Source organism: Lucilia cuprina, chromosome 6 (assembly GCF_022045245.1).
Source record: "Lucilia cuprina isolate Lc7/37 chromosome 6, ASM2204524v1, whole genome shotgun sequence".
Taxonomy (NCBI): Eukaryota; Metazoa; Arthropoda; class Insecta; order Diptera; family Calliphoridae; genus Lucilia; species Lucilia cuprina.
The window spans coordinates 17,242,135-17,264,372 of NC_060954.1; the positions used below are offsets into that span (position 1 = coordinate 17,242,135).

General features: G+C 30.8%; 1 protein-coding gene across 4 annotated transcripts in view; it reads left to right on the plus strand.

Annotated features, from left to right (window-relative positions):
* The first annotated feature begins 10,772 nt into the window (after positions 1–10,772).
* The window catches only part of LOC111688342 (sphingomyelin phosphodiesterase), a 41,908-nt gene continuing 30,442 nt past the window's right edge, over positions 10,773–22,238 (plus strand). For 2 of the 4 annotated variants that reach the window (XM_046954022.1, XM_046954020.1), the window contains exon 1: positions 10,791–11,688. The gene's annotated coding sequence lies outside the window, so the exon portion shown is untranslated. Of the gene's footprint in view, positions 11,689–22,238 lie in introns of all 4 variants that reach the window. The other 2 variants (XM_046954021.1, XM_046954023.1) reach the window with 2 other exon arrangements.

Consider the following 22,238-nt stretch of genomic DNA (forward strand, 5'->3'; position numbering starts at 1 on the left):
AGTTAGTTAGTTAGTTAGTTAGTTAGTTAGTTAGTTAGTTAGTTAGTTAGTTAGTTAGTTAGTTAGTTAGTTAGTTAGTTAGTTAGTTAGTTATTTAGTTAGTTAGTATCTGTTATCAGTGCCTCTGGAGGGAATCGAGTCTACTATTTATAGTTTAACAGACTATAGCACAACCATCTATATTTATAAGTAAAGGACAATCCATTTCACCGCAATTAATCATTTAAATGTAATTAAGAGAATTCGTCAGATATTACGTCAGTGGTAAGTAACTATTAAAACACAGTTAATTGAATTATTAAGCAAGTATACAACTACATACATATTTAAGAGTATATCATATTAAATCATAGGTCAGATATCACTTAATTAAAATACACAACAATTAATGATAAATTAATTAAAATTTCCCCCCAACATAACTAAATAATATATAATTGCTTACAAATAAATACATATTTTATAATAAAAGTTTAATCAATAAATTTTGTAAACAAAGGAAAATCCTTTAAAGTATGCTTTAATTTATTGTTACTTTAGTTGTCTCCTCAAAGATATGCTTTATTAGAAAATAAACAAATATTTAAAGAAAACTACAAATAAAATAAGAAAACTAAGAAAATACAATTGATCATGAACGTTTATTTTAAATACGCTACTTCAACATTTTATTCCAGTTCTCTAAACTCTATAAAATTGTACCCTCCTTTACTACTGTAGGGTATACATATACAAAATATAATTTAGAAAAAAACTGTATAATGCAAAAATATTAAAGTTTATCTTTTATACTGTTTTACAACTATCAAATGTCGTTGGTATTGTAAATATATATTTCTTTATTTTTCTTATTTACTATCTCTGCCATGTCCATGTCATATTGTAAATTGTAAATAAATAAGAAAATTTTAGTTGCAGCTTAACTGGAAAAAATAACAACAACAGCAGAAACTGCATAAAACAACTATTAAACTTTAGTTATAACCCAGCAAAATTTTTAACATCTCTCAATCACGGAAAGTAGGGTTTAAAGGTCATTAAGTTTAGAGTAAATTAGGTTTGTGCTGATGTTTGTAACATAGAAAAATATTCGAACTATACCCATCTTAAAGCATACCAATCGGCTTAGAATCGTTTTCTGAGTCGATGAAGCTATGTCCGTCCGTCCGCTGGCTGCCTGTCCATGTAAACATTCTTTTTTGGCCCAAAAACGAATCCTATTGAAATTGTATAAAATCAGTACATTATTTTGCTTAGCCCTCATACAACCGTACCCTCCGAATAGGGCTTTTGGGCTCATAATTAAGTTAAAAGTTCTATTATATCCACAATAGACAAAACTTAGTTTTATATAACTTTAAATGACACTACTGATTTATGTAATGATCGGGCCTCATTTCACCCCATACAACTCCCCTTCACAAAATGACTTTAAGGTCAAAATTGTCTTATTAACTCTAATAACACTTTTTAAATAATCCCCATTTTTAACATACTGACTGGTGTAGGGTATCCTATTGTCAGCTATGCCCGACTAAATATTCATACTTGTTTTCTATTCGAAACAATAACTCCCAATTACTATCGCTTCAAGACACACAGCTCATCAAACCATCAATATTTTCCGTTCTATATTTGTTACGAAAAGCCTTGGGGATGTAATTTGTTAGAATCGAAGCTACAATTTTACCCTTGTATGTTAATTATAAAGACCGCTGATTCTATGCGAAATGTGGGGTCTTTTGGGATTGTGTGGGTAACAATATTCCATATCGTTAATGTTCGCTCTCGAAGAAAAAGGGTTTTACATTTGATTAACTTTTTGAAATTTTCCGTACCGTAGAACACTTTCTCTGCCTCTACATTCGGCAGATATCAGGAGTAAGATTCTAGACATTCCAATATTGCATAATCTCGCGGGTCTATTTAATTTAGAAATATATAACATTCAATAGTTAAATCTCTAGCTGGTTTAATACAATGTCAATCAGGGACATGTAATGTATCATAACAGGGTTTCTTTTCACAAGATCCGTTGGATTACGTGGTAGTTCACTACACGCGAACTGTCAAGTAGAGTTGAAGAAACTACGTTTTGACCAAATAAAAAACCGTGAGATCCGTTACGGGTTGTCACAACGGGACCATTAGGACCCATGTAAGTCGGTCACTACCTAACCAACGCACATGTAGAAAAATTTACTTTCATCAGCTCGGGCCATATTTAAATTTCAAATTCAGTAATAGTATGAACTTCCTCTTGAAGCTAGTGCTGAGATCTGGAAGGTGACTATATACGTATTTTAGTTTTATAAGTTGCAATGTACAAATTCAATACCCGTTATGTCTTCCATCATTTCTTGATGATATTTTCTTGATGACCCTTCACTTCTTTGTCTTATCGCAATACCGGGAAGAGAAGTACAACCAATACCGAATGATCAAATGTAACCTTGGCCTTTGTTTGGATTGATTTGGCATGGAATCGAGCACAAAGAATCTGGTACTAAAGGCGGCCAGTTTATAATGTTTTGGGTTGGATCATTTATCATAGCATCAATATCGTGCTTTCAATGTTGGATACGCCCCTTCTATGTATTGGTTCTAAACCAAACAGCAGTTCGACAAAGAGTCAATGCATACGAAAAAGACAGTAATTTTCACTAATAGTTAACCACCTGGATGATTGTAATTCATATGTTTTGGGTCATTCGTCACGAATGAACCTTTTGTAATCGAGAATGAAGGCAGTTGTCAATTAAGTGTCCTCTTTGTAAGCGGAAGCGGAGACAGTCGTCTCTTTACTGTCCTCAAGTAACCTAGAGATTACACACTTTAAAGTTGTTTTTTTGTAGGTACTTTCGAAAGTAGTTATTTTTTACCCATCTTTTGGAGAAATGATTATTACTTTCTACTGATATGCCAAATTTATATCTTTCGGGTCAATCGTCACATTATTGTCCCATAGTATTCTAGAGAGTAGACACTTAAAATTGTAACCTTTATTTCCATTAATATCTTATCACTTGTTGGCTCCAATTCGCATATTTCGGGCCATTCCTCAAGAATAAAAGTAAATCGTCACTATCCTAGAACACGTCCATATCCTAGTTTTATAGCAAGAAAAGTAGCGCCAGTTAAATAGCTAGTAATGTGACTGACTTCCAAGAACCTATTTGGAGATTACCATCCTTTTACTATTTTTGACCAGTCTCTTTGTAGGGTCCCCGGGGGCATTTTAACTTGGCTAGATTACCATCTTTTTACTATTTTTGACCCGTCTCTTTGTAGGGTCCCCCAGGGGCATTTTAACTTGGCTAGATTACCATCTTTTTACTATTTTTGACCTGTCTCTTTGTATGGTCCCCCGAGGGGCATGTTACCTTTGCGAGACCTCCGCCTTGGTGTTATTGCAATCCCGAGGTATATAGAGGCGGACAATACCTCCAGTCTGGCCGAGACTGAAAAATTGGTTACAGTCTACTGTTTGGCTTAGTCCTTGCATAGATTACTAGTGGTCAGATCAGAGAACCGCATAACCGGTCAGAGCCAATGTACAAAAATTGTCACCTGCTTTCTTCATTGAAGAACAAAGTGGCGATGGTAGACCGTTCTCAAGTCTACCCAGTGGATGAAAAAGATCACCGTGAGATAAGGCCGTCAAGGCAGGTGCTCACGTCTCGACATTGCTGTCTATTTGTAGGGTATAAAGTGACGATTGACTTCCTCGTAGAACAAGCCCATGTCAAAATGGTTGGTTCGGGACTGTCCCGTCGAACTGCTAGGCAGAGATTGTCTTTTAGTGGTCAGTGTATGTATGGGGTTTGTCTTTTTAGTAACGGGGCTACTTAGCAAAATATGTCGAGAACATGAGCAAAGAACTTCGACATAGACCGGTAGTAGAAACAAAAACTCAAGGCAGGTGTTAACGAGCAGTCTCTTGTCTCCAAACATAGAACCGTCCGTATAACAATCAAATTAACACGGGTGTTAGTTTTATTTTCCATTTTAGCATGATTTTTCAGAAAAGAGAAAAAGATGAACTCAGATAATCTATAATTTTTATTTGTACTCCTTCTGATTTTGACTCTTTTGACCCTAAAAATAAAATCGTAAGACCTTCTCATAGGAATATTAGAGATTATTTTTTGGTTAGAGCAAATAACTTCACACTGTTCTGTTAACATAACTTTGACTAACTTAGTTTAGACTTGTTTTGGCAACTGTCAAATTTTTAAAGTATAGAACAATGGTAATGTCTCGATGCCATTTTACTGAGTAAAATTGTTAATAAAAGACCAATATTTGAATTATAATTGGGAGTTTTTGTTAAGGAACTGCTACTTAATATAAAAATTACATTTATATTTTCGACATAAACATTTTGCTGGTCATTCTAAATACTTTTATTTTCTTGTTACAAAATTTGTTATTTTTCCATTTGACACTTGTGGCATGGTTTTTATAAACACATTTTTTACATCTTTAAACTGTTGTTTCATGCTGTTTTTCTTCTATTTTTTGATTGTGTCAATGTTTTTGTCGTGTTATTCATATTGTAAATTCATATTTTATTGCATTTCACATAAGGGACAGTAGTTGTTTATATTTATAAAAAAAATACAACTCAAATTTCTTTTTATTTTTCAATTTATATATATTTTACATTTACACTATGGTAAAGGTGTAAACTAGACTATACAAAAAAACTATAAACATACATTTTTACAATTTATATTGTTTAAATGTCCCACTGTTTTAAAGTTTTAATATGAAAAAATTGTATTGCATACTTTTCGGCAGACACTTAACAATTGTAAAAAAAAACTATATGGCAACATTATTATATACAGTTTTTTTATCTAAGTAACACTTTTTTGTTTAGTAAATCCAACGTGTATCAGTACAGATATTTACAAAGTATAGTAAAGTCAAGGCCTCTACTGTCTGGGTTCATGTAAGATTTTGAAACGATATTTTAAAAGCACCGGAAAATTACTGCAACTTACTTAATTATTACAGCAATCATTAATTAATTATTACAGCAATTATGACCAGATATCAGATATAAATAAAGTAAGGCCCCCATATAAGGCCTCCTTTCTTTACTATTTCCCTAAATGTTTTATCAACATTGTTCAGTATCACTTTGATACGGCACCAGTAAACAATTGCAACAAACACTTTGCATCCTGTATATCTAAATATGAGATGTGCGATTGTATTCTTGTTCATGCTCGTATTACATGCTTGCAAACACATGTAAATGTAAATCTTGACAATATGTAAAAATTATGTAAAATACGTTTAAATCAAATGATAGTCAATTTGTAACAACAAATTGAATTTACACGAAGAACGGTGGAAGAAAAAACTGACAAAGAAATTGCAAAATAAATATATTTTCATAATTTGAGAAGAAAATTTACGAGTGTGTAAGCAGAAGACATTAGGATCGATTAAGGTCTTGGTATAGTGCTACGAACTAACTAACTCACTAAGTAACTAACTAACTAACTAACTCACTAAGTAACTAACTAACTAACTAACTAACTAACTAACTAACTAACTAACTAACTAACTAACTAACTAACTAACCAACTAACTAACTAACTAACTAACTAACTAACTAACTAACTAACTAACTAACTAACTAACTAACTAACTAACTATCTAACTAACTAACTAACTAACTAACTAACTAACTAAAATACTAACTAACTAACTAACTAACTAACTAACTAACTCACTAAGTAACTAACTAACTAAATAACTAACTAACTAACCAAATTACTAATTAACTAACTAAATAACTAACTAACTAACTAACTAACTAACTAACTAACTAACTAACTAACTAACTAACTAACTAACTAACTAACTAACTAACTAACTAACTTACTAACTAACTAACTAACTAACTAACTAACTAACTAACTAACTAACTAACTAACTAACTAACTAACTAACTAACTAACTAACTAACTAACCAACTAACTAACTAACTAACCAACCAACCAACCAACTAACTAACTAACTAACTAACTAACTGACTGACTAACTGACTAACTAACTAACTAACTAACTAACTAACTAACTAACTAACTAACTAACTAACTGACTGACTGACTAACAAACTACCAAGTGCACACCTTACGCCAAGTGCAGTGCATGCCAGTCGTGTGACATCATGCAAGCGTGAGCAAAAGACTTCTATGGAAGAGGGTACGTACCTTGGTGGACCTTGCGTCAAGTGTATAACATTTCAGTGGAAAAAACAAAAGGATGTACCCGGATAGAGCTCTCAGCTACCTTAGCTTTTATTTGATAATTCCAACTCTTCACTGTGTAGGTGAATGCTCTCCTATAAACGTTAGGTTGTTACTATGATGGAATTTCGGTTTATAGAACACTAACTTCTGTGTATCGAATTTCATGGCTATACTCGGTAATGTGCATTGAAGTCGATTTCTGAAGGGAGCCTTATACGGTCTATTATGTACCGATATATGTGGTGCTTAAGAAACTTATTTATTTTGAATTTCAGTATTTTGAAGCTAGCAGTGTGCGTTGAAATCATTTTCTGAGAGGCGCCTTATATTGAAGATATAGTTAATTATGGACTGATCCTCATAAAATTCGGTATATAGAAAATTTTTGCTCGTAAGAAACTTACTTATATCGAATTTCAGCGCTAAACTCATATTTTTAAGCCAGCAATGGGCGTCTTTCATATATGAGTGAAAGGGTCAATTATGGATCGATGCTCATAAAATTTGTGGAGAAAATTTCGCTCATATAAGACTTATTTCTGTCGAATTTCATTGCTATACTCGAATTTTCAAAAGAGTTATGGCTATAAGTGTATGGGGGCTATACGAAAACATAAAAACCGATATTGCACATTTTTTTTAATACTAAACAAACCTTACATATAAGGAATATTTGTGTAAAAATTCAACCCTCTAGCTCATTCTGTATGGACTCTATCGTGCTTTCAACAGACAGACAAACGGATAGCAATTACATAGATCTTGTAAATCGACATGGCTAGATCGTCTTAGAATTAAAATAAGGACCCAGAATATACATATTCTTTTGTTTGTCCATGATCAATATTTCGATGTGTTACAAACGGAATGACAAAATCCATATACCCCCCAAATTAACTTCGAATTCTGATCCTCTAAAAAATCGATGAGAATCGAACCCATACTGATGTTTATCCTGCTGCAATATCGTACTTTTAAATATCTATAAGATTTTTTCCCACATAATATTTCATCAATTGTAATACAAGATCTAAGTAATTGCTATCACTTTGTTTACTAACAACTTGCACTTTAACATTACAACAAAATACAGTTTTTAACAAAATGATATTTTTATCATGTTGTAAGTTGCAACTATTACTTATATCTTACCCGTATTTTGTTTATTGTTCGAAACTTGTAAAATGCGAAAAACTTAACTTAAATGTACATTTATTTGTATTTTGTATTAAACTACAAAAAAAATCATGAAAATCAACAAATATAAAAACTTTGCAAGAAAATATGAATTCTTTCACCGATTGAAGACCATGATACGAAAGTAGTTATTAAAAAAAAACAAAACTACAAAATAAGTGGAGTTTCTAACAAAAAAAAACTAAAAATGAAATAAAACGAAATTTACAGAACAACAATTGTAATCTTATTGTCACTGTCACTAAATGTTTGTAACAATGCAACGAAATTTTTGTTGATTCAAAATTTGTTTGTTTTTTTTCCGAAATAAAAAATCAACTTAAAATGCAATTCTGCAAGAAAGAGATACTGAGAAAGAATATTTGTTATAAAAAGAAAAAGTTGTTAAATAAAAGTTAATACATATTTGAAAAACATCAAAAGCCATTCGAAAGTTCAAAGTTACATTTATTTGTTTGTTAAAAACATAATTTCAGTTCGTTGGATATTTTACAGAAATTGTAACGACAAGTAAAGATAGAAAGTAATAATCACAAAGTTTTACATAAAATTGTTGAAGGATATATGGCAAATTTTGAAAACAATGTTAAATCATTTCAATTTCGCCAGTTGCAATAATCATAATCAAATATTATATCTTAGATTCACAAGAGTATAAATGTTTCGGGTATTTTCAGATGCTAAGGTTATTTAGGAATTTTCTTAAGATAGAGCATAAACTTACGTAAGAACATCCCCTATGGTACTATAACCCTGCTGACCACATCATCGTTTTAGATTTTGATCTACATAGCCTGCATTCATGGGCGTACACTAGATAGATAGATAGATAGATAGATAGATAGATAGATAGATAGATAGATAGATAGATAGATAGATAGATAGATAGATAGATAGATAGATAGATAGATAGATAGATCTCCAAAATTGCGAATTGTAGTTTTTAAGCCCTATTCGGGGGTTCAGTTGTATGGGGGCTAGGTGAAATAATGGGCCGATGTTAAACATTTTCAATAGGCTTCGTCTATGGTACCATTAAAGATCATGTTCCAAATTCCATTGAATTATCTCCAAAATTGCGACCTGTAGTTTGATTACAAGGTTTACAAGCCCTATTGGGGAGTTCAGTTGTATGGGGGCTAGGTAAAATAATGAACCGATCTTAATCATTTTCAATAGGCTTCATTCCTGAGACAATAGAAGATCAAGAATATCATTGAACTATCTTCAAAATTGCGACCTGTAGTTTGATTACAAGGTTTACATGAACGGACAGACGGACGGACATAGCTAAATCGACTTAGAAAATGATTCTGAGAAGATTGGTATACTTTAAAGTGTAAGACCAATATTATTATGTGTTAAAGTATGTCATAAAATAGTAAATTATTTATATTTTCTTTGTTTTTTTTTTTAATATAAATTAGTTATTTTGAAATGTCTGTTAAAATCTGAACATTAAGCCAACAAAATTACACAGGCCTACGATCTTTTAAATAATTTTTACTAAGCTCACTATAATTTGTTATGCTGATTAAGAATATGGAAATAAAAAAGTCGCAGCATCCACCAATTGTTTGTTCTTTTAGTCGTTCTGACTGTATATTTGAGTCCCAAATGAATGACGAAGTACTTTACATGAATACCTGCCATATTGGCTTTATTTCTAATCATTGGGTAAGTTTATGTGTCAACTCACCATCTACCCGTGCTTCCTGGTATATGGATTTTCCGGTGATATTTTTTAACCACTGGGTGAGCTTTTGAAACAACTCATTACCTGCACGTTCTTCCGATGAGCAAGTGGCAATTTATGAATATGGAATTTTCGGATCAGTATACTTGCACTTTGCTCACGTACTTGAGCTATCTAATCTCGACCACCGCTTAACTTCCGAGATGCAAAAATAATACTGGTAGACTGAAGTACGATTTCTTCAAATAACCCGAAGATTTTTTGCTTTTATTTGACAATTTTTTTCTATTTGCCAGGAAAAAAGTTCAGGCTAAAACCTGCAAGTTCTGGCAAAGAGAAAATAATTTTAATTGCTCAAATTAGTTCTTTTTTACAATTTCTGGTAAAAACCTGCAAACTTGACAAGTAAAGGAACAAAGCTAATATTTCGTATTATGCAAGAAACTTTCATAAATATTACGAAAGAAGTAGTTATGCATCCCTTTTCTTTGTAAAAAAATATACAGAGGTTGTAACAGATTTTTTCTTATACATCCATTATTTATAGAACAATTTTGCTGATTAAACAAAAAAAAAATTTGAAAGCATATCTAAAATAATTGCTGGAAATTTGGATGCCAAAAATACTTTTGTTCTACAAAAATGTATTTTAACAAACACACAAACAGAAGAACATAGCTTAAATGACAACGCTATCTATAAGGACTCGGAATGATGATAATGACAAATTATATGTATATACCTTTCTCACGAAGGTGAAGGGTAATAGGTTATGAATACCACTTAAACTGTTAAACTATTTAAGTAAAAAAAAACTTTTTAAAAAAGTTTAATACTTTTCCTACAGTAAAGAAAGTCTTTGAATACCTAAAGTTATACAAATCCATTATTCAAATTATTATTTTTTTATAAAAGGTTTTAAAATACATTTATTTTAACCCTTGAACAAACAAAATACTTATGAATGTACGACTAATTGTTTGAAATATTCATATCACGATGACCCTCATACTTTCAATTGAAACAAAACAAAAAACTAGAATTATGAAATTAATCAGTAATAAAACAAATATAGGACAAAAACACAAGTTAGTTAGTTAGTTAGTTAGTTAGTTAGTTAGTTAGTTAGTTAGTTAGTTAGTTAGTTAGTTAGTTAGTTAGTTATTTAGTTAGTTAGTTAGTTAGTTAGTTAGTATTTTAGTTAGTTAGTTAGTATTTTAGTTAGTTAGTTTGTTAGTTATTTAGTTAGTTAGTTAGAACCAGTCTATTTAAAAACCCATTAACGAGTCTACACTCTACTCAACAAACTTGTCCAAAAAGTACAATATTTTTAATTTCTATTCTTAAATTAAATATAATGCATGTTTGAGGAAACACTATCACCACATTTTCCCCATATCAATCGGTTGACAGTAAAAGAGCGTTAATAAATTAATCCATGAATACTCCTTAGCTCTCTCACTATTTTGTTTATTTATTGTAAACAGAGCAAAGCGCACATTAAAATTGTACTCTTGAACAAAACATAAGCTTTACATTTTCATATGCTCCAAAACGATCAAAAACTTTAAGCTTTCACTTTGAAATCCAACACAACAAAACAAACTTACATTTTACGCATCTCACACCAAAAAAGATCAGTTGTGTGCGACGACTCTCCAGCGATAGACGTGTTTCTTCCACGGGAAGAGTAAACAAAAGAAGTAAAAGCGGAAAACGGGAAAAATTGTGTGGTGTAGCGGTAAAGTGAAAATATATTTAGGTCTTTTTCTAATACTCACTAGCACAATCAGTTGTACTCGACATGAATATTTAAAAAAAAACATACAGATAACAAAGAGATACTTGAAGAAAAATAACTTATTTTAGTTTTTTTCGTTTAATTAAATGCAACAAAATAAACAAATTTGAAAAAAATAGAAATTATTTGTATTTAACAAATAAATTAATTTACAAATAAATACAAAGAAAAAAATTTCAACAACAACTAATATACAATAGCAGACGACAGCTTACGACCACGACCTTATTAATAAAAAAATATTTAAATATTAAAGCAGATAAAAATTAAACAAAAAAAAAGAAAGAAAAAGTGAATCTTATGGGAATAAACAACAACAACAAAGTAACAACAACATAATAAATACAAGTAATTAATAAAAAAAAAATTATTTAAATTTTGTAAAAGAGAGCAGATCGAGCATAAAGCTGGAATTTAAAAAAGAAAATATTATAAAATAAAAAATTAAAAAAAGAAATCATATTAGATTAAATTATAATAAACAAAAAAGTTGTTTGCGGCAAACAAACAACAATAAAAAAGCTGTTTATCTAGATAGATCTGTTGTAAGAAAAAATAAATAAATTTTATTTATTTCTTTCGTTTTTTTATATTTTTTGTTAAAATAATAGAGCAACGTGAGATAATTAAAAGTGCAACAACAAGATAAAAACAAAGTCGTCGTAGCAGCTATTTGGTCCAAACGTCATTCTACATTTTGATGCTGTAAATTCTATTTGAAGGTAAATTTATTTAAGACGTATGTTAATATTATTCACATAAATAATTTTTAAAATATATAATCATAATTATAAACAAGATAGTTTAATAGGTCAAGAACGAATATAAGTCTCCCTATTACGATAAAAAGTAATACAGACCATTTTATGGGAACTACGATTCTTACTAGCCGCTCATTAAAACAAAGTTAAGAAATATGTTTTTTACTCAATAAAAGCTTCCATTTTTAACTTATTACGATATTCATAATTTAAAAAGCTTCTCATAAACGAGTTGTACTTATCTGGGAGCTATGACTAATTGAGGGCCGATACTGATAATATTAATTCGTATATTTTTGTGTCGAGTACTAATTTTAAGTTTATTGAAGATGTTTTTATAAGTTTAGGTAACTCTCGTCACTAGATTAGTCCTATACAAAAACTATAACAATATAATGTAATATCAAGTTACTTGTGCTAAACCCTATTTATATATCTTTTTCCCACCAAGTGAAATAGAGGGACCCAATAGTTTTATTACTACAAAAAGAAGTTGAAAAATAGAATTCTTGAAATAGTAGCAACTTCTTAGACTTAGAAATACTACATAACTGAAAAAGGTACTAGATTTTAGACTAAAGACTAGAATACAGACTAGTCTTTATGACCAAGACTATATATAAGACTGTAAACTAAACTATATACTAGACTACACAATAGATTATACTTTAGACTACACCTTTAGACTAGACTATAGTCTGACTATAGTCTAGGCTATAGGAATGCCTATAGACTAGGCTAAAGACTATACTAATGAATGGACTATATACTAAACTAAAGACTAAACTATAGAGCAGACTGTAGACAGACAAAATATGTATACAGACAAATATATACTAGACAACAGATCAGACTGTACACTAAAATACACACTAGACTATAGACCATACCATAGACCAGACTATAGACTAATACATAGATAGATAGATTATAAACCAGATTATAAACTACACTCTAGACTACGCTATAGCCTAGGATACAACTAAACCATAGACTTGACAAGAGAATGGACTTTATACTAGACGAAACACTAAACTGTCGACCAGACTATAAACTAGACTATAGACTATACTATAGACTGGGATAAAGGCTAAGCTGTGGAGTAGACAAGAGAATAGACTAGACTACAGACTAGACTATAGACTAGATTATAGACTAGACTAAGGACTGGATTATAAACTAGACTATAGACAAGACCTTAAACTAGACTATAGTCTAGACTATAAACTAGTCTATAGGCTAGATTATATACTAGACTATAGACTAGATTATAGACTAGACTAGAGAGTAGACCATAGACTTGACTATAGACTAGACTATAGGCTAGACTGTAGATTAGACTATAAACTAGACTATAGACTAGACTATAGACTAGACTATAGACTAGACTATAGACTAGACTATAGACTAGACTATAGACTAGACTATAGACTAGACTATAGACTAGACTATAGACTAGACTATAGACCAGACTATAGACTAGACTATAGACTAGACTATAGACTAGACTATAGACTAGACTATAGACTAGACTATAGACTAGACTATAGACTAGACTATAGACTAGACTATAGACTAGACTATATACTAGACTATAGACTAGACTATTGACTAGACTATAGACTAGGCAATACTCTAGAATAAGGACTACTTTATAGACTGAACTACAGACTAGTCTATAGACTAGACTATAGAATAGATTTTAGACTAGACTATAGACTAGACTATAGACTGGACTATAAACTAGAACATAGACTATACTATAGACTACACTATAGACTGGGATAAAGGCTAAGCTATAGAGTAGACAAGAGAATAGACTATAATCTAGATTATTGACTAGACTATAGACTTTACTATAGGCAAGACCTTAGACTAGACTATATGCTAGATTATATACTAGACTATAGACTAGATTGTAAACTATACTATAAAAGAGACTAGATTAGGCTAAAGACTACACTGGGAGTAAATCAAGAGATACGGTAACCCATAGTGGACTTAACCGCTGGGTTATTCTAAAAATGTTGGAATGAATTCCAGATCTAAAAACAATTCATTTTTTCATGATCCTCCCCCGAGATAACCAATCTGTACTTCTAACGAATTAGACTGCCTTTATTAAAGACACGTTTTTGAGAAAAATTTTGTTGTGAAACTTCAACAAATTTTATCCCCCATTAAGATCGCTTTGTAGGTCATTAGTATAGCAAAAGACGAGACTATTTATTTCAAAAGTTGTTGGCTAGTGTTTTAAATTTGCTATATTTTAAAATAGACACGAACCCAGGTTTTTACAAACAACATTACAATCTAATTTTTGCAAATTGGGAAAATTTGTATTTGCATTAAGAAACAAAATTTAACATTAAGAAGATGAAAATTAAAGATAAACAAAAAACTAATTAAATATTGAGAAAAAGACACAATGAAAATTTATATAAATATTAAGAAAAAGCAAATTGAAAATGTGAAATCAAAGATAAAGATAAAACACATTTTAATTGAGACAAGAAAGTGTAATAAGGCCTGGACGTCCATTTAAATCCTACACTTTAAAAAAAGTATAATTTTAATTTGATTTAATTTGTTTTAATAAAAAATAAGTTTGAAGGTTGAATTTTTCTCTAATTGCTTTAGTAATTCATTGATTATTTTATTTTTTCTTTGTGAAGGCGTTTTTTAAACAAATGCGGGTTTCGGCAACAAGTTTCCTAATTTCAATCATCAAGGTCTATAGTATTTTTGCGACGTTACTCCATGTCCGCCATATCTCTCCAAAATAGAGTTTGAAGTACCAACCCATACATATTCCATATTAGGATCTAAGAGGTCTAAGTTTAGCCTAAATGATCTGATGGAGTGAAGTATGTTTTACACTCTGTTAAAATCCCAAGACCAAAATGGCAAAATTGGTACGATGGTACTTTTTTTGATACTACTTGATGTTCAAAAATACCGTGATACTGTCGAGTCTTATTTGATACTTTCAGGGCCACAATCTTAATATCCGATTATCGTTTAACTGGTAGTTTATCTGTCTGTTAAAATAATTATACCCTACACCACTTTAGTGGGGAGGGTATATTGGCTTTGTGCTGATGTTTGTAACATAGAAAAATATTCGTCCTATACCCACCTTAAAGTATACCAATCGGCTTAGAATCATTTTCTGAGTCGATTAAGCTATGTCCGTTCGTCCGTCCGTCTGGCTGGCTGGCTGCCCATGTAAACCTTGTGCGCAAGGTACAGGCCGCAATTTTGAAGATAATTAGATGAAATTTGGCACACACGCTTCTTTTGGCCCTATTGAAAATGGTTAAAATCGGACCATTATTTCGACTAGCCCCCATACAACCGTACCCCCCAAATAGGGCCTTTTGGCTTATAATTAATTTAAATGATCTATTATGTTAACAAAAGTCGACAAAACTTAGTTTTATAGAACTTTAAATGACACTTCCGATTTTTGTAATGATCGGGCTTCATTTGATCCTATCCCCCATACAAACTCCCCTTCAGAAAATGACTTAAAGGTCAAAATTCACTTACAAACACTAATAACTCTTTTAAATTCTACATAAATAATATTAAAGAAGACGTAACTCCCCCTACCAACATTTTTAAGGATAGGGCCATATTTTGCCCTACTCCCCTTTGAGCCCTCTTGTAAAAAAATTCTTTTTTTGCCAAAATAAAAGTAAAAATACTCCGAAATAAAGTTAAAAAAACAAACCAAATGCTTTATTTTTTTTAGATAATCCCCATTTTTAACATACATACTGACAGGTGTAGGGTATCATATGGTCGGCTACGCCCGACTATACATTCATACTTGTTTTTTGTATGAGAACTTTCAATATATCGTTTCGAAAGAAATAATAAGAGATTTCTTTAAAATTTTAAATACTTTTCAAAAAATTTTTTGGCCTGTTTTCTCGAAAATGCATCAACTAAAAGTTCTAGAAAACAGCTAATAAAGTTATAGAGTATTTGAAATGTTAAAAAATTCGAATTCTTGAAACCAAGATTAGAGCTGAATTCGAATCTGAACATATATACTTCCATCTCTGGGTTAAAAATTTCGGCCTGAGTTATTAGCGTTAAGTTGAATTTCTAAATTCTTTCAGGTTCAATGGTAGCTGAAAGAATCCAAAGGGCTTGATTAACAAACAAATATATTCCTGAAACATGAGCGCACAATAGGCCTAATAGCGACCTGGATGTATTTTTTCGAATCTGATGTTACACATACCGCTTTTGATCTAAAATATCCGTGAATGTTTGGTCCAACATCTTAATTAAATTAAATCCATTTGATACCTTAACTTTCTTCTAAGGGTGAATACTTCGATCGTGAATGAAGAAAAGATCCTTAGGGACTTTTTCACAATTTTTTTATTCAGTAAATGTTAAGATGTTCTAGATATCTTTTGAAATTATTGAATTCTATGTCCGGTTTTAAATTGTATCTAATAATAATTCTTTGAAAAAAAAAACATAGTTATCATAAACTTTAAATTTTGCAAAACTTGATTGTGAAACACAAAATTTCGATGACTCAAATGAGAAATATTTGAAAGTAACAATGAATATAAATCGAGTACTTAGATAAATATATAATTGTTCAATTAAAAAACTTGTGGTTTTATTATACAAATGATTTTTATCTTAAAAGAAAGTACAATTAATGTCATTACTTAAGGAATACGAGGAAGTGCTGGAAATGAATACGCCTGATCCATTGTTCATAATTCGAGCACATAAATCGATCAAAATGCTAAATATTTTTGGTTCTCTTTTTTTTTGAATCTAAAAATTTAAATGGCGCCGCAAAAAGCAAGCATAGTGCCACGGTAACAATCCAACAAGCCTTGTCCAAGAAATACCGAAACTACCTATACCTTTGTATAAGAAGCCAGATCGCTTAGACTTAACTAATAAGTTTTATGGTCTCCACCAAAATCCAATGAGTTTTTTATGGTTCTCCACCACGTATCAAAGTAAAAGTTGGGTTAGAAATCCGAATGCATTATATGTAGAACTCGGAAAACAGTAACGCGATACCGTTATCTAACACCATACACAATGCGGTAGTGAAACGCAAAACTCTCGATAATGGCAATGACGCACCACGATCTTCCTTCACTCAGAGCTAAATTACGAATGGGTTTCAAGCTCTTTTGGCCAGCAGTTTAGCATAGACCAGTATTTTAATGTAACAACAAAAACAGTCTGGAGAGGTTTAGCCTGCGTCTTTTCTTCATGAATCGAAATTGACTTAACGTCAGCTGTTTAATAGTAAAATTGTATAATTTTCAAATAACGATTACTTAACATTTAAATTATTTTAAAAATAATTAAAAATGTGCTACAAAAAGTATATTAATGTTTAAAAACTGCCAAATAAATATTTAAACAATTAACTAATACAATATAATTTAAAAAAATATTTTTTTTGTCCATTTAAAATTACTACGAATGAGGAATTATAGTGAAACTTATTAATTTAACATTATTTTTTATTCAACAAAGTATTTCTTTGTTTCTTTTATTTCTTTTAGTCGTTTAACTATTTGTTTTTTTATTTAGTAATGTTTTTTCTCTCTCTTTTTTAACATTATTACTCGTACGTTATGATTTTGACGTTTTTATACCCTACACCACTATAGTGGGGAAGGTATTATACGTTTGTGCTGATGTTTGTAATATACAAAAATATTGGTCCAATACCCACCTTAAAGTATACTGAGCGATTCAAAATCATTTTTTGGGTCGATTAAGACATGTCCGTCCGTCCGTCTGTCCGGCTGGCTGTCCATGTAAATCTTGTGCGCTAGGTACAGGCCGCAATTTTCAAGATAATTTTAAGAAATTTGGACCAAGCATGTTTTTTTTGCACAGAGACGAAGCCTATTGAAAATGGTTGAAATCGGTCCATTATTTCACCTAGCCCCCATACAACCGTACCTCCCGATTTGAACTTTTTATGCCATAATTACATCAAATATTCTGCTATCTCTATAAAAATTGACACAAATAAGTTTTACATAAGTATAAATGACACTGCAGATTTTCGTAAGGATCGGCCCTTATTTGACCCTAGCCCCCATACAAATCCCCCTTCAAAAAATGTCTTAAACGTCTAAAATTGACTTGTAACCATTTGTATCGCAATGAAACTCAACAAAACTAACTGTTATTTAAAAATATATCCTTTTCTCAAATTTCCCAAGGATCGGCTCATATTTGACCTATATAAAGCCTCATTTAGAAATTTTAGTTTTTTAGCAATAAATTGCTTAAATATTATGGTAATATTCAACATAAAAGTTTCTTTATAAAAAGTTAAAATTTTAAAAATATACTCATGGTGTAGGGTATTATATGGTCGGCCATGCCCGACTATACATTTCTACTTGTTTTTTATTTGAAACACTAAAACGCAACTAAGCAACAGTGGTTGAATAAGAAGAAAAATGTGAAATAAAATTTGAAAATATTGAAAAAAATTTTAAGATTTAATTAAATAGAACTACGACTGCTAAGAGAGGGCTTTCAAGGAGCCATATAAGGCGGACAAAAGGTACCCAAACTATAACTAGATAATTTAAGTACTTTAGGCAAAATGTTATAAAAGCAAACCCAATTTAATTTTTATTTACAATTCCTTATTATAATTTGTTAAACAAAATCTTACAAATCCACCTTTCCCCTTTTTCCCCAAACTCTCGCCACTGTGCAACGTTAATAACCTGTTGTTTAGTTTAACTCGTCCGCGACACTACACTTGTGCAAAGTTTTCACTCTTGAGTCTTATAGTAGTTTTTGTTATATTGCCAATTCCGTCAGTTATGCCAGTTTGTCGACAGACTCTTATTAAACAGCTATCCATCCATATTAATGGACATTTTTATCGCCAAATGGTTAACAAAAAACAAAACAAACAAAACTATTGTTTCATGTTCTATTATTTTTGTGTTGTTGCATGCACAACTTTTGACTGTGGAAAAAAATACTTTTGTTTTTTAATTAATTATAAATTTTCTTTCAATAAATAATGTCTAACACGCCTTTTAAAAAAAAAAATTTTGTTAGTCTGTTGCTATACAGTCCAAGTTTTTCACTTTTTTTAAATGTTTACTTAATGTCTGTCCATTAGTTGAGGTGTGTGTGTTTTTTTTTTTTAATTCTATTGTGTTGTTTTCTTTTATTTGATTTTATTTACTTTACAACTTTTTCTTTTTATTTCGTTTTACTATTCATGCGAATAAATGATTTCTTTGGCGTTGATTTGTTTTTTTGTTTATTTGCAAAATGTCAGAAAAAGCATGCGTAACAGCTGTTGAGGGTATTTACATTTGTTATACAGAGTTGCCATGTTGTTTTATAAATGAAATATATTAAGGCAACTCTAACTAATTGTCATTGTAAAATCTATTAAAAAGTTCATCTCAAATATGTGCGACCTTTGGATTTCTGTAGTCCCCCAAAAGAGCCACTGGTATAAATATCAAAATCAAGTTTTACGTTGACAATTTAATTTTCCCAAATCAAATTGACAAATGGTCGACTGAGCTAGGCACAGAATTGAATATAATTTACAAAATATTTAGACCTTTCGCGATGTTGTAAATTTCAGCTTAGAAATGAGTACAGACATGTTTTCCAGCGTAGAGCTAGTATTCTGAATCGATATTCTGCAAAATAGAACAATAGAAAACTGTATACGTCCATGATTCTTCTTACGATCATATCAATGACGTAAATTTAAGGTTAAGAAAGAAAAATTCATAATATTCCGAAAGACAATGTATTTGGACCAGTTTTTTCTAATTGGTATGCTGTCTCGGATTGTTCTGGGTTGTTGTCATGATATAGGCAATTATACATCAATAAAAGGCATGATATACGGTTGTCAGATCTTACAACGTTGTCAGTAAAATGTTCAGAAAATGTCTAACAATCGTTAAAATTTTTATTTTGCAACTTTGTTAAAAAAAAGCATAACTGACAATATTGTAAGACTAAATTTGTAAGTTGAAACTGTTATTAGAAATTTCTGCACATTTTACTGCCAACGTTGTAAGATCTAACAACCATGTATACATACATTAAGTATGACTGTCTAAGTTTAAGAGCCGAATTTCTAGAAATACACATTATAAAGGCGTCGAGAGCAGAATCGAAGAAATTTTCTGCATTCGGACCGAGAATATTAACCACAATGGGGCCTCACAATTGAGTTGGGTCTCATTTTTAAGAATGTTCGGTAGTATGTTTCTGTTTTTCGGTTTTCAATGTAGATCCTCCTTTTTGATTCCACTTGACCGTGATAATCTATTTGGAGTCAATGCCTCAAAGACCCGTAAAAACTCTGTCTTTGATATGTGATTTGACGAGTCCAGTATACTGGACATACTTTAATGAGAGAATTTTATCATATTTTGCAGAACCTTAGCTTACTTTACCAATCGGCCTTGTTGACTCAATCCCCTATGTGGTGTCTTCATCAAAATTTTTTAAGTCCATTAACGGTTAGGGTCCTAAGGAGTCTCGTAGAGAATCGTTGTAAAGAGATAGATTCTTACATTATAGATTTCTTATATAGTATATCCATCTGTTTTTTAAATTATGGATCGCCCGCTTCAAAATGAATTTAGTCTGAGGATTCGATAGGAATAACAACGTACGCTTTATTGTACATTCAATATCAATGCATAACCCCAGTGTATACAGATGCTATCGAAGGACTCACCTATTTAGTGGATAATTTCATTCAATATTGTTTTCAACGATCTACAATTTTATATTAGTATTCTGATTGGTTTTAAGGTCTTTGTGTATTATTTTGGACTTAACTATACTATCCATTTCAATGTTTAAAGTAGGAAAGTTTGAAGGCCTTACGATCGAAAAGATTTTAATGTGACAGTCACTCTGTTATTACCCTCCGTATCGGCACTCTTAGTTCAGATTTGTTACATCAAATCCGAAGAAATACAAACTACAACACAAACCACTTATCAACCATAGGACAATTGGAGACCCTTAACAGCAATCTTGAAACATAATTTAATAAAAATCTCTTTGTTCTCGAATTATATTTCTAATAATAACGTTATCTTATTTCTTGACATTTTGCTACTTTGATTATTTTCGACTTTTAAATCTGTGCTAAATAAGACGTAGTTATTCCCGATTATGTCGACTACATATACACATACATACAAATCTAACTAATAAGTCCAGTTGAATGGGTTAAAGAACTGAACACACAACATCTGCTGATAAACCTACTAAATTTAGACACATTAAATGACTCATACTTAGCTTCAGTACATTTGGATTAAATTATGTAAAGTTTTTGATTTATTGAGAAAAATATTTTGAGTGTTAACTTAAAATATATATTCCATACTTTTAAACAACCACTATAATTAAACCAAATTAAAATTGTGTTCCAAAAAAGAAACACAACATTTTTGCAAATTACATATTTTCTAAATTATTTTTTGTAAATTACTAAAGGGATTTGAACTCTTATAAACAGAAACTATTTTAAATATTCAGGATAATGCCAGTTGATATAAATATGTACATATTCCCATTTCAATTCATAAAAATTTAAATTACATTTTTCCCATACGCCAAAGTTGAACAAAATTTTAATAACATTTTAATTTCATCCAACAAACATTGACAATCTATCAAAATTGATTTAATTTTCAACGACTACTAGCAGAATGCAGCAACTCTAGAAAGACGGACAGTTGATAGTTATAAAAGCAAAAGTTGAAAACTCTAACTTTTCATGTAGCCAATAATTTGATATGGTGAATTTGGTTCGTTTAAAATTTCAAAAAAAAAAAAAAAAAAACAAATTCATTTTTAAACAACAACATAATCGTAAGTTTAAATCAAAAATAAAACTGCAGTTTATTGCTTTTGCTTCTACGCACTCCAGTTACTGCAATATCACCTACAGCAGCCGCATCATCAACGACGAGAACAACAACAATAAAATTATAATAACTAACCAGGGAACAGCTACAACAACAGTAGCAACAAAAAAAGTGCACTTTCCAACAAAAAAAGAAAAGAAGCAACATAAAACAGAAACCCGAGAGAAAAAATATAAATGTAAACTAAAATAGTTTACATAGGCTAAAATGCAATTTGTGGCAATGACACGTATTCAATACACCATAATGCAACATGTTGAAATATTGTAACACAAATATTACAACTATGTAAACCATCAACTATAACACGAGTGAGTAGTATCTCGTAAGAGTATGTAGTTGATGGTAATATTAGTATGACAAGAGTCTGCAAATGGTTAAAAAGGGTACCCAAGTAAAAGGGAAACGAGGGTATTATGGGGAACATAAAGATTTAGTTAAAATAATAGATAGATAGATAGATAGATAGATAGATAGATAGATAGATAGATAGATAGATAGATAGATAGATAGATAGATAGATAGATAGATAGATAGATAGATAGA